At 45.3% G+C, this 12,698-nt stretch overlaps 1 protein-coding gene across 3 annotated transcripts in view; it reads right to left on the reverse strand.

The window, feature by feature from the left end:
- The window catches only part of nek7 (NIMA-related kinase 7), a 55,279-nt gene extending 43,015 nt beyond the window's left edge, over positions 1 to 12,264 (reverse strand). For 2 of the 3 annotated variants that reach the window (XM_037468847.2, XM_037468850.2), the window contains exon 1: positions 12,123 to 12,264. The gene's annotated coding sequence lies outside the window, so the exon portion shown is untranslated. The remainder of the gene's footprint in view (positions 1 to 12,122) is intronic. The other variant, XM_037468848.2, reaches the window with a different exon arrangement.
- Positions 12,265 to 12,698: the final 434 nt, after the last annotated feature.

The raw sequence follows: 12,698 nt of genomic DNA on the forward strand, positions 1-12,698 counted from the left end.
GCCCAAATGTGCGGGCACTCGTGCTTGTTGGAGCGCGAGCTGAGAGATAGAGAGCGAGATAGGGAGGGAGGGGGGGGAGAGAAAGAAACAGAGAAAGAGACCGAGACTGGGAGAGGACCAATTACACCTCAACATGTGGGCCTATCTTTTAGGTCTTTGAGGTTGACGGTCCGAGACTTGATGGAATATAAAATGGAGAGGAAACTTTATTGTCTCTCAATCAAAAAGAAAAAACAAAGATAGAAAGGGCAAAGCCTTTGAAAGGGGGCTTTGCAAAGCCACCCAAAACACACACACTGGAGTAAAATCATTTAGACGTTTCCGTTCCCCAATTCTGGCCGCAAAGGAATAAAAGTTAATCAGAGCAGAGGAATATGAAAGAAACCCAAACAACAACGCTGACATCAAACAGGAATCATTGTTGAAAAGGCAAAACACGGCTGGATTAATGGCCAGCTCTCTTTCTGTGTCAGTGGCATCTTCCATAGCCGCACCAAACCTGGATATTTGAGGGAAATCTGATACTAACATTGTTACTGCGGGGTCCTCTATTGTAAACACGATTCGGGCCTCTATATGTGATTCGTATAGAGGCCTTATTTTGCTTGTATGTGAACTTCGGTCGAGATGCGTTTGCTTTTGAGCTGGACATTTTACAGGCGGGAAATCTTTTAAAAAGTGACCAAAGAGGCAATTAGGGGCGAGAGACGGGAGGGATTAAAACGTCCGGCACAGCCACAGCCCAGAAAAGAGTTCCAGGGAGGGGAGCTCCCAAAACATCATGCTTCTCCCACCTTACACGGAGGACCACCAGGTGCTTCAATGGCTCCGAAAACCTTGGCATGTGAGCTGGCGCATCGCTGGGTGCAAACATGCCACGTCTTTTGATGACTCTGTGTGCAGTTGGTGGCTCAAACTAAGCGGGATACCTGCATATCACGCACACACAGACCTGTCCTCCAATGAGCTTAAACCACTCGCTTTTTCAGTCGTTGTTTGCGTACCTGGAGTTAAGTTCAACAAAAAGAGGCATGCAGTGCAAAGAAGCTACACTTTGATGTTTTTACAATACATTACATGTCATTTAGCTGATGCTTTTATTCAAAGCAACTTACATTGCATTTAACCCATGCATTACATTTTGCCTGGGAATTAGGGGTTGGGTGTCTTGCTCAGGGACACATCGACATGGCACATGGGGCAGCCGGGATTCAAACCACCAACCTTGTGGCTCCCAGCGCATCACACTACCCCATGCGCCACCTCGTTTCTGCTCTGTGAGACCGTCACCTTCTCCCGAGTGGAGGTAGCAAAATGCAAAAACTACAAGAAAAGGAGAAGAGGTGCGTGGTGGGATTGGGGGATTGGGGGGGCGCAAGGATGCAAACTGCAGCGGCCCGTCGGGACACTCCAAGGCCAGTGATCCATAATGCTGCCTGCTCACTATTTATAGCCCTCTTTAACATTTTTCACTTTCATATTTTATAGGCTGATGATTATTTCGCTGCAGAAGTAAATGGCACAGCACATAACGTGCAAGCTTCATGTGAGGCCAATATTGATTTATCCCCCAACAATGGAAGTAAAACTAGCACAGTGCTCCGAGTGCCACTTTTGGGAAACACATCTGCACTTTCACCTGACCTACCGGGAGCCAGTAATCCTATTAACTCTAGACTCTGTCTTTATCTGTGTGTGCATGATTCTGCCTTCAAATGCCCACCTGCACATTAGTATCCCCCCGTCCCTCTCAGTGCTCCTTTTGCATTGTCAGCCAATACGTATAGTTACGATGTCCCCCATTGAGCGACGATCTCAAGGACATGCAGGTGTCACCCACTCTACCTCGCTTTCTCCTTCTCCCCCTCCCTCTCGTCCTCACCCGGCTCCTCCCCCTTCGGGTGCTCCACTGCTCCTGTGTGTGGACGGCACAAGCCGGCACGTGGCTAAGAGCCCAGGCCACCTCTCCGCTCCTTTGTCCGGCCCACTCCACGGCCCTCTTGTTGCTTTTGTTGCCAGCCTGTCACTTCAGCAGGTGCCTTAAAAGCAAAAGGCAAGAGCCTGGCCAGCCAGCCCGCACTGCCTAGTTAGTGTTTGATGTGCTCATTTTGTCAGCCGGAGACGGCAGGCAAGGAGGATGCTAATAATCACTTGAAAAACAAAAACATTCTACTTAGGCTTGTAAAAGATAAACTCCAATCTCAATGATAAAAGAAGGAGTGACAGACAGCCGTGGTACCAGTAAAAAAAAAAAAAAACGCCAGCCACACCATCCCCCCCCCCCCCCCCTAATCCCAGGTGAAACAAATTAATTCTGTCAATCACTGCGGATAAATAAGGTAAATTGACAAATTGCTGTGTAAGGAGAGACAAAACCGTGTGGGCAAAGTATGCAAAAGCGGAGATGCATTTAAGACAACTGTGTGATCCCTCAGAAAGCAGCTTAGCAGCAGAGAACCCCCCCAGGCGTTCAGAAGAGGGGACCCTGGGGGTTTGGACCGTGCTCACACACCCTCACTACATTCACAACCCTTCAAAATGCCATATCACCATCACACCTTGGTTAAAATAGAATGTGGAGAGAAAATCATGAGCGCTGTATTTAGACTTGCTGATCTAGCTGCAAGAGAAGTTTCCAAGAGGTTTGGGGCATGTGGTTCCTGCTGAAGCCAGCATTGGTTTGAGAACAAAATACCAACTTCTATGGTGCCACATTAACTTAAGTGCACCAGAAGAAATGTCTAAGATCACATCATTTCACATCCATGTCAAAATGACAAGTGTATGATTTAGGGCGGCAAATGTGCAGATTTCTTTTCTATTAAAGCCATCAAATTTAACATTGTTGTTTGATAAATATAACAATTGATTTCAGGAGCAGCGCACTTGGTGTAAAACCCTTACATCACATGAAGGCCCTGTACAGTGGGCCCCGTTATATTTATACCACAAGCTACCGCAAAACAAGAGTGGCGCACATTTGTGATTCTGATTTTTTTTTTGCTCTGGCAGCGATTTGGGGTATTTCTGGACGCACAGCTCCCGGTTCTTAGGAACATTCAGACGTAACATCCACAGCCAGACAGGCACACCACAGCATGACGAAGATCCCGAGGCCTTAGGTTACATTAGCGCTCTGTGGCAACAGCTCACGGTCTTTCGCAATGCAAAACACAGCAGCGCACAGCAGAGCAGAGCTCCCAGTGCTCCGGGACCAATAAGGGCTTTGTTTGTTAGCCATGTTGACGACTGACCACCATATTAGCTTCATCACCTCTGGCACCGGGATATCCGATGTGACAGTCTGCACCACAGGGCCGTGTCTCTGTCTGTCTGCACCGCTACAAGGCCTACAGTAATACAAAATAAAACCTACCCACATAAAACAAGTATGAGGGGAATTTTCAGGAAAAATAAAAACACAGGAATGCCACCCTCAATTTTTGGTCCTGTTCGGGTGTCCATCGCCTTTGTCCGCCATTGACATCTATAAAAGGAGCAGAGGAGGCTGCAAAGTCAGTAGCTCCACATGGCCCGTATCAACAAAACATTGCATAGAAATAAACCAACAAAAAATGCAGAAATCAGCATGTGTTTTGGTACAAGACTGTTACAAAGAAGGGTCATGCGGCATTTGTTTGAATCGGAACATACAGTACGTACATCACAAAGCTACAACACACAACAGCCTTTCAGTGTGTAGTACCGTGATAGAGCAGAAAGTGGTGTCCTATCTCCTTGACATTTGGAGACGATGAGGCCTGTCATTTGAGTTTCTCATCTATGGAACGACTGTCAAAAATAAAACATCTGGTGAACGTGCTCCATTTTCCCTTCACAGAAACCAGCAGTCTCTCCCTCCGAGCAGATTTTTTTCCCTCCTTTCTCCCTGGATAGTTTGAAGCAGTTACCCCAATTCAGCATCGAAGTTTGTCTAAGAGGAAATGACAAGAGCAAGATGTCCAAGTCATTAGTAATGTGAGAGGAGCCGTCTCGTTACATAGCTGAGTGCTAACGTGAGGGCCCATGGCTCGTGTTGGGGTTTTTTCTGGGACCCAAACTGCTTATTCTGTGGGGGACAGGACCACCACTCTTCAGCATCCAAGAGAAAAACTTTGGCTCAACCCACGAGGAGCGAGGGCGACTCACAGTTTGAGTCCACACATTGACGTAATACATGCGCGTCCTGAACGTGGACTAAAAGCGGCCCCTTGGGAATGTGGCTCCACAGAAATCAAGCTTGGCTCTGGTTCTGGTTTGGTGTCAGCCTGCTGCGGCTTCTGTGGTGGGCCCCGCTGGCTGCCCAGGGCGCGCGCACACACACACACAATGTTCTAACCAGATCCAGAGCACTGCAACTCAATCAGAGGTCAAATACAGTACTGTTGCCGCATACAACTGTGTGTAGACGCCTATGAAGTTGTCATCCTGCCAAAGAGAATCACTCCTTTACTATAAAACTAACAATAATGCAGCGTCGTTCGGTCAATTCTAGTAGCACAGTTTATGCTGGCTGAGTATCACTTCACAGATGATTCTGTTGGACCAAAACTGGAAATTCACAAAGCGAAGCCAAATTACCCGCTTGCTTTTGTTCCTTTACTCAACACTTCTCTATAAACACGTCAATATTCTAGGCAGAGAAAATGTGTATAACAAAGAAGCTTCAAACTGCTCTGAGAAGTCCAAACCGAATCCCAAGTGCATTATTATAGAATATTAATAAACGTGCATAGGCAGACACACAATTGCACACAGAAAACGTTTTTTGTTATCCTCAGGCACTCATCCTTCTTGTGTGTGTGTGTGTGTGTGTGTGTGTGTGCAGGGATTTCCCCTTTTCAGTTCAGGAGAGATGTCAGAGCCTTTTTACCATCCTTCACAGAGGCCGGACACTGCCCTGAGATCACCCAACATCTGTAGAACTCCTGAATTCCGCCTCCTATCCAAGTGTCGGTGCCGGGCCCGGGCCCAAATGCATCCAACTCATCTTCAAACATGGATTTTCCTCATTATTGAACACACGTTCATCCCCACACACAATAGTGAGGCAGAGACACGTGACAAATGATGAGCAAACCCCTGGCCAAGAGCTAGGCCCCAGAAATAAGAAACACCCACACTTCACAATGCGAATGATCAATAACCAATATTCAGAGATGGGAACAGAGCCCAGAGAAGCAGGACATATCTAAACGTCACACAACCCTGTAAACACACACCTACCCAGCTCGTGGTTGCAAATATAGTTTGAGCCCAAAGAAAATTTGTCAATGATGATTTTAGGATAGCCCTTGGATACTGCTTTGTGTGTTAATATTTGAACTATAAACAGATTTCAGCGATACTCCAAAGTGTTATATAGGAATCTGAGTGTCAATGTATGTAGATCAGTTGAGAAATATCAGTTCAACTTAAGATGCGGAGAAAAACAGATGTCTTTCAAGAAGAAAGAGAAGGAGAGAAAGAAAAAAAGAAAAGCTCCACAACAGGGGTCGAGAGCAGATGAACAAGATAGGTCGTCCCCGCCTCCGCCTTCACATATTCGAATATTAATATTAATGAAACTTCCTGTCTCCCACACCCCTTTCACCCTCTGTTTTCCCCCCTCAGACGATTTGAACATGAAAAACTTAAAAAGCGCAAATTCCAGGAGTTGCGTATCACAGTTTGACCCGGAGCCACACAGCAGACACCAGCCATGACAGACTTGCTGTTCAAAGCAAGCGGGAGCTGCTTTCATCACGCAGTCCTGGCTTGTTGTTTCTTCTTTTTTTCCCCACTCTATTTTTTTTTTTTTTTTTTTTTTAACAGCGCGACACCACCAACCCATGCCATCTGCCTTATTCTAAAATCAGAACTTCCAAGATGTGTTTCGTGCCTGTGCGTTGCTTTTAGGTGGGCTTCACTAAGCGAGGCCCAGCGTCACGCAGGCGTTGGATGCAGTGCCGCTCGCAGACTGCTGTTTGCAACCAGACCCCGCGGAGAGGCGCACGTTAAAATATGCACCGTTAAACTGACAAGCCAGAACCGGTTGGGAACCGAGCCAGGCATTCACAGAACGGTTGCATTGTGTGGCCCCCACCCCAGCCCCCACCTCAAGCGCAATCCAACAAAATCAATCATGTTTCCCGCAGCCAATCACAAATGAGACCAGACTTCTCCCCTCCTACTGCCCCACACACACAGCCCAGACTAACGACGACCACTTTATTAGGCCCTTTTTAAGTGCTTTCTCCTCCACACATCCTTACAATTAATTATTTTATTTTTTATCGTAAATCCTACACAAAATACATGCAGATCGTTTGCACTTAAAAGACACCTCTGCTCTAGGCCCAAGTGCTCCTGATGCCTGACTTCAGACATCTGTAAAATATTTGTATTCTATGCCTCGATACCACACTGGCAAAGGTCTCTCATCCTCGGCTTGGCAGGACTTCTGAGGGAGGCAGCCGGCAGCGCCATACAGGCCTAACCCCTGCTGCTGCTTCCTGCTGCTCCGAGGGAGTCAGGCCGCCTGCCTCCCATTGACTGTGGGCCAGGCTGGGCAGGGAGGTGGAGGATGATGGGGAGGCCCCGGGTGGAGTTGACCCCCGGGGAGGAGAGCAGAGCAGAGGCCAGAATGAGGGACAGATTGAGAGTCACAGAGGTTTAAGGGGTGGGAAGAAGGAGTAAAGAAAAACTAAATAGGGAAGAAGTGAGGCTTGTAATAAAGGATAAGTGTCTATGACAGGAGGCAGTGATAAGAGGAGACGAGACAAGGTGGCGTGGTAGTGGAAGCTGGGAGAGGGACAAAGGAGCTCAAGGGCCGGTTAGGCAGCAGCAGAGGAGCGTCTCATTATGACTCCCCTCATGCCCCCAGGCCCTGACCACAACCTCAAAGCCCCAGGCCACACCAAGAGACCAGAGAGAGCACGACAGACAGCTGTGAGTCATTAATTTAAACTTAGCAGTTCAGCGGCTTCCAACGCTGTGCCTCTTTTTTTGGGGGCCTGTAAGGGAACGTAAAAAGGCCATGTCAGCAGCTGGTACGTACCTGGAGTGGAATGGGTAAAAAAAATGTAACGATTTTTTTTTTTAAGAATGCGTGTTTACAAAACAGATGCTGATCAATTGAGAAACTCATCAGCTGGCCTTAGATCAACACCCTACATCACCACAAAAGAACAAAGTGAGATGCAAAATAAGAAACACTGACATGGAGGGTAAAACCGACAAGATGCGTACAGATCTGCTCTCTTCAGCAGCGAATCCCGTGTGAAACATTAAGACTCATTTGTGCAGAGGTTGGAACAAACGCCCATAGCACCATCAGCGAGCAACAAAAAAAAAAAGAAAAATCCTCCCTCATTCTGTTCGTGAGTGCAAATTCATTCTGCGTTTGTCTCATCTCCTGACAAATGCATACTGTCACTGTCACTGAAGTGGTGTTTACAGTGGCATATAGCATCTTGTAATTATTCTGTGAAAGTGAATTTGTATCCTGAGGGATTTGTGTATTTTTGCGTTTGGATAATCAAAAGAGAAAGAGAGGCCAATAGGAGAGTGATATCCAATAAAAAAAGGGGGATGCTGCTCGAGAGCCATGTTTCCAGCACAGTTCACAATATGCCAACATTTATTTAGTAGCTTTGTTTAGATGACACCAAGCAGCAACTTATTCCCCAACATGCAGTGACCTACAGACACGGTGCATAAATCATATTGGATACCTACGTATAATGCACAAAGTCAGTCTACAAATGACTAAAAGGGGCCAAATGAGAGAGAATCACTGGAACAACCAGCTATAACAGTCGCGTTACACAGCTAGCAAACAATTTAAAAGAAGTTAACAGGATGCCATTTCTGTCAATACGTCAAAATTATTGAAATTTTGAAACCCCTCTTGTATGCACTTTAAAATATTTTCAAATGAATATTTTTACTTGCTTAGAGCCTCCTCTGTAAGTGAAAAAAACGCCTTTTATGTTTATTTATCAATTGAATAGGTTCCACCAACAATTATAGATAAGATAAATAAATAACACATGAATAACAGTGTTCCAACACCCTTTGTAGTGAAAAAAATGATGCAGATAGCGTATGTGGTATTTGCATGAGCTGACCATGGGCCCCTGTAAACATTTCAAAAACTTTAAACAGGGTCCGAGGTCAGTAATTTCTGAGTTTGCATATCTTTGTAGTCCGTTCCCCCTGAGCACTACAGACCCGTTGAGAAAAGGCATCAATGCCACAGAGAAATTGAGAACTTTTCCGTGACACGGCGTGCCGCGAGGCATCCTCCAAGGATATGCGAATGCTTGAAACACCACTGACCCTTCATAAGACAGCAGAGAGAAGGATATCGACCGGCTGTTAGAGGGGAGAGTAAGTAGCTGCTCAGACAGCACACTATCAATGCCCTTCAAGACCTTCCTCTAAACTGAGCCTGGTAAGGAAACACTGAAATTTAAATTATCCTGGGAAGGTATCAAGTTTGTGTTTGCCTGCTTTTTATTATTCCATAATACAACAACTAATCACAAAGTACACCAAACAAGCTTTTATGCAAAGCAGTGATGGGCTATCTTTGACGGCATCATTTCTCTGCAGATGCTTGGCCGTGGTCTTTGACATCATGCAAAAGACAGTGTTTAATGTAGCTCAAAAATGGCCTTAGGAAGCATCTTCCTTCAAATATGCTTTGCGAAGGAAATTCATTTTTTGTTCTTTATGAAACCCAAAGGCAAGATGACTGTTAAAGTGGTCAGATGACAAATGTCTCATCTGATCTTTAATCCAGCGGAGGGGCCAGCTCCAGGGCTAAAACAGGAAACTCTCACTGGAGAGCGATTTAGTAAATTCCACTGTGCTAAATCACTGCTTCGGGTGCAGCGCATTTCTCCTCACCGATGAGCGGCATTTTAGGTCTCACTCGGAATTTCCTAGTCGTAAAAAAAGAAAAATGTCTAGCTTCTTATAACGGCACATATAGCGTAAGCAGCCAATATCTGTGAACCCAAAGGAAATACAGGGAAAGCATGGCAAATATACAGTTGTGCGTAATCGTGAACCAAACTTATTTCTCATGTGATCATGGCACATCTTTAGTGCCTCTTCCAATAATCCAGTAAAATGACATGCAAGTATTTTTTATGACGTTCTCCTTTTACAAGTCCCTCTTGATCAGATTGAATCCGGCGAAGTATTACTGATCATCGCTGTCGTCAACATTTTATAGTCTTATCGCCACTATCAAGCAAATAACACAATGAGGCAAAAATAATGAACTTTTCGCAGACGTTGTCAAAAGTAATCCACCTCTCAGCAGCTGAAATTCAAAGCGAGATATACTGGCAGAAGTCCCTCTCCGCACAGTTTGATTTGGCAGCCATTTGCTGATCATCCGGTTCATGACACATTCCTTGATAGTCAACTTCACAGAGCCATTCGGTGTTCATCTCTCCATCACCTGATGACGCTGGCAGACTCATGCCTGTTGTCTTTGACGATGATTGAATGTGGCAACAGAGTAGTGAGTAATAATTGGGTCAACAAGGTACGTCAGTTCCCACTAACTTGTGTCTGAATCATCTCTCTACAGCGCACCCAAATGTAATAGTATGACACCTGAAATATTTGGCTGTGATAGGCAGCGACAAGAACATGGCAAGACACACCGTTTTCACCAGTGTGTGACCCCCAAAACGGTTTATGTTTAATCAATGGGTAAGCAGAATAAAATACAGTACACAATTTGCACTGAAATAGGCGCGCTACCACACCTTAGCTGTTTTTTTTCAGTGAAAAGTACTTGATGCTTTTTGACCAGTTGGTACACTTTGCTTGAGTTGGTGTGAAAGTATGCAATCAAATCCTGATGCGGCTCAAACAATGGATCCTCTAAAAAAAAAAGTGTGTGTCTTAGTCCGCTTCCAAATGGACTCTGACCCTACCGATTTACTTGAATACCACCACCCTGCAAACATGTACAGAAGGCTGTGTAAAGTCCCACGGGGTGATGCACATTCAAATTAGTCAAACAACAAGGAACAAAATCAAAGTCACCAACCTTCCTCTTATCATCACAAGATGCTGACACACAGAAGTTTAAACTACAACCAATTCAACAGTGTATGTCTAATAGTGATCCATGGATAGGGTTGGGTATCGTTTGAATTTGAGCGATTCCGATTCCTTGTTTCGATTCCAGTTCCCAGCGATTCTCGATTCCGATTCTTTTAAGAGGCAGGGTCAAAAAAGTTTAAGTTTAAGATATTTTAAATGAGCTAGCTAACCAAGGGTCTTTCTGAAGGAAATAGTCTGACCTTCTCCATCAATGTTAATTCTATGAACTTTTTATTAACTTTACTATGAATTTCTAACAGGGCTGTTTTCAACTACAATATGAATATCAAACTATGAACTTGAATTTTGTATAAACATTATAAATAACAGGGGTACACTTTCCTCCAGAGAGCTTTATTTTTGAAACCTCACAAAAACACATTTACACGTGAGTGTATGATACTGCAGGTACTTAAACGTTACCTTGATCCCACTGATGGACGAACCCTTGGAATCAGAGGAGGCAGCGCGTCAAACACGGGGCACACGGAGGGGGGGGGGCGCGCAACTCTCCCAACCTCAAATCAGGGACACTTTCGCTGACGGGGGGGTGCTGGCGGTCGACGCGGGGAGTGCTAGTACAACCTTTTTTTTTCTTTGCAGCGCCAGCCTCACGGCTCGTTTTAACAGATAGGACCGCTCCGCTCTGGCCACCCGGCACCCGCACACTGGTCTGATGCGTCACAAATTCACAACAACCGGGAGTTTTTTGCCGAGTTTTCGGTTTGTTTCGTGAAGTGTAACCACACTTTGGACCGCCGACGCACGCTATACATGTTCGATCGCGCTGTTACGCCAACACTTCCGGTGGACGCTTCTTCGTTGGTGTTCAGCGGTTTCATTTTCCGGTCGGCGCCGGCGGACTGAGAATCGAAACAAGGAATCGAATTTTAAACTTTTGAACGATACCGGGTAAATCGCAAAGCTAGTTCCGATTCCATTCGATTCTCGATACCCAACCCTATCCATGGATCTATTGAAAATAGTAAATCAAGGTTCATAGATAAGGCAAGAAATTAACCCTGACTTATTGGGAAAAAATGCAGAATGCTCGTAGCCATCAACTTCTGTATGTTTTGTGACGTTTAAAGGATGCAGACACAAGGTGGAATGCAGAGATGAAAAAGTAAGTGAAGTAAGGTCAAGTAGATGAGTAGCAATTGTCTCGTCATCCAACGTATAGGCCTGTATATTTAAATTGCACAGCATGGTGTCATCTGTTGGATTCATTTGTATGTTACTCCATTTACCGTTTGCTTCCACAAATCCCTCTTCGATAATCCTTTGTGAAGTAAGCTTACAGCCCTGCAGGGATATTTGCACTTACAGATAGATTACTTTGTAATACCTTACTTCTGACAGAAGAGACTTATAAACAGCACATACGTCACAAGCATGATCAACCCGGGAAGGAGAGTAATAATGCAGAGTGCACACAGACATATTCATGTTTTTCATATTTAACAACTTAAGATATAATCACGCGATACAGGACATATTAGGAAATAATAGGAAATAAGAAAATATGCGGTGTACGTGTAACATTACTACAACACGTTAGCGTGGCATCAGTACGGGGCTAACTTAATTTTGCTTCTGTCATGTCTCCACCACCCTGGTTTCAATACACGTCTTCAAAGCCAAGTTAAGAGAACGTTGTTCGAGGCCCAGCGGTTACAATTACGTGACAAAGTCGGTAACTTTGAATGACACAGCGGAGACGGTGTCATTTCGAGAAGATTAAAGTTCAGCAATGCGGCATGCTAGCAGGCTAAGTGAGGAGGCTAAGATAGCTAGCGAACTTGGTAGAAACTTTTTTTTCCAAGTGAGTGTCAACAGCTCTTGTTCAACAGAAAATACAGCAATTTGAGGGGATTTTTTAGAAGACAGTCGATCCTAACAAAAGCATAACATTAAATCGTGTAGCGTTAAAAGTTCGTTAGCCCTCCGAAGCAGCCCCAGTGCAGATTCAGAAGTTTACTGTTAGCTAACAGCGTGTCAGTTCTTACCAGGAAGTGGGACTCTGTTGCTAAGCTATTCCTCCTTGACGTTGGCACTTTCTTCTTATGGTTATGGCGGTTGGCTTCGTTTTGACTCTCCCTTTTTTCCTCTCCGAGTTCGCTCCCTAAAAGTGGACTCTGCGGGCCTCTCTTCTCGCGTGGCACCGTTGCCTGACCGCTGAAACGTTTTTTGTTTTCTTTTTCTTTGACGTCGCAGACAGAGAGAGAGAGAGAGAGAGAGAGAGAGAGAGAGAGAGCGTTCGTGCTGTAAAGCCAGTGGAGACGAGTGCGTGTTTTCAGACCGTGGGGGTGTGTGTCTGCACTAGGCCCCTCTCACCGCCACGCTCGTGACCCGTGAGCCAGCAGTGTAAACAACGCAGCAGTCCCGCCGCGCCGGGGAGGGGCGCACGTCAAAGAGTGGAGGGAAGCTGTTAAACAACGCGAGATCCAACAGAGAAACTTTCATTAAACGTCGTCATGTTTTCTGAGGGATAGAACGTGACCGTTAGCGTTAAGGTCACTTAAACTACTGACTTTTTGCAGGGCCACAAGATAATGTCAAAACGCTAAACTTGGAAATGTAAA

The sequence above is a fragment of the Pungitius pungitius genome, chromosome 7 (genome assembly GCF_949316345.1).
Source record: "Pungitius pungitius chromosome 7, fPunPun2.1, whole genome shotgun sequence".
Lineage (NCBI taxonomy): Eukaryota > Metazoa > Chordata > Actinopteri > Perciformes > Gasterosteidae > Pungitius > Pungitius pungitius.